Source organism: Bombyx mori, chromosome 10 (genome assembly GCF_030269925.1).
Source record: "Bombyx mori chromosome 10, ASM3026992v2".
NCBI classification, from domain to species: Eukaryota; Metazoa; Arthropoda; class Insecta; order Lepidoptera; family Bombycidae; genus Bombyx; species Bombyx mori.
The window spans coordinates 2,357,380-2,358,756 of record NC_085116.1 but is presented as its reverse complement, the minus strand read 5'-3'; the positions used below and the strand labels follow the sequence as shown (position 1 = coordinate 2,358,756).

Genomic DNA, 1,377 nt, shown 5'->3' with positions numbered 1-1,377 from the left:
GACGTCCTACCACCAGTAATTACGGAAATTATAATTTTGCAGGATTTTATTACACGATGTTATTCCTTCACCGTGGAACTCAATCGTGAACATTTGTTAAGTACGTATTTCATTGAAAAAATTAGTACCTACCGACATGATTCGAACCGGCGACGCGGCGATGACTTCAACACAGTCTAACTTAAGATACTTACTGTAAAATTTATCTGTGTGCAACGAACCGTCAATGTCATTATGAAGGAGTACTTGGGACTTTTTGGCGGGAACGCGAGGTGTGAAGTTGTGTGATTTGTTTTATTTTGTCTATTTAGTATTTCTCTAGGTTTAAATGTGTAATAACTCAATATAGCATTTATCAACTGTTTGGTATCTGTGAAGGTGCACAAATGTGGGAAAATGAAACAAAGCTGCTGGACGCTGGACATAACTTCTCGGGATCTTCCAAAAAGTCCACTGAGAAAGTCTCAGTAAATGCCCACCATTTTACTGAGATTATATTTCATCGCCTATCATCTCATCTCATTCCATTTCATGCCAAGTTTCATAATATTAATCAACTTCATTTCATTTCACTTCATATTAGCATTTGCAGAGTTAGGTACTATTAACACATTAATCAAATTACTTTCTTTATTATTCATAAACTGTAAATAATTAAAACAATGATTAAAACGGCGAATAATAAAAATCTTATTACTTGACACTGGCTAATGTACAAACCGTGCCGGAGCCAAAAAAAAGAGAAGAAAGGTTGGCGCGACATTTAATTTCCGATTTTTGCATCAAAACAATTTTTCTTTAGTGCCGAGAAAACATAGAAATTCTAAAAAAAAAAACAAAAACTTAACAAGAGGAAACTAATACCTATGTAACATTTTTAATCATAAGACTTTCCGAATATGGTTCGTATCGTAACGTGGTTTCTCACTCGAGAGCTCTACCATACTATTTTCTTATTATTTTTCAAAATTGCTTTTAATTTCTTTCAGTACCTACCTAATGGAAAGTCATCGTTTACGGAAAGAAAAAGTTCGCATGGCTTAGTGTAAACGCATGCTGTGAATTATATTAATCTGTTCGAAATGATGACGGATGCAATGCCGGATTTTTTTTTATATAAATGAACGAAATTTATTTTGAAAGTTACCTTATTTCATTCTGGTGAACAGACAGGAACAAAGGTCTCAGAAGAATTTAAAAAAAAGGATGTAAATTCACTTTTTTTTTTATTGCTTAGATGGGTGGACGAGCTAGCCCACCTGATGTTAAGTGATTACTGGAGTCCATAGACATCTACAACGTAAATGCGCCACCCACCTTGAGACATAAGTTCTAAGGTCCCAGTATAGTTACAACGGCTGCCCTACCCTTCAGACC

At 34.9% G+C, this 1,377-nt stretch overlaps 1 non-coding gene across 1 annotated transcript; it reads left to right on the top strand.

The window, feature by feature from the left end:
• The first annotated feature begins 604 nt into the window (after positions 1 to 604).
• LOC101735525 (uncharacterized) lies at positions 605 to 1,142 on the top strand. Its single transcript, XR_005245157.2, has 2 exons — positions 605 to 902; positions 990 to 1,142. It is a non-coding gene; the product is annotated as an uncharacterized LOC101735525 (transcript).
• Positions 1,143 to 1,377: the final 235 nt, after the last annotated feature.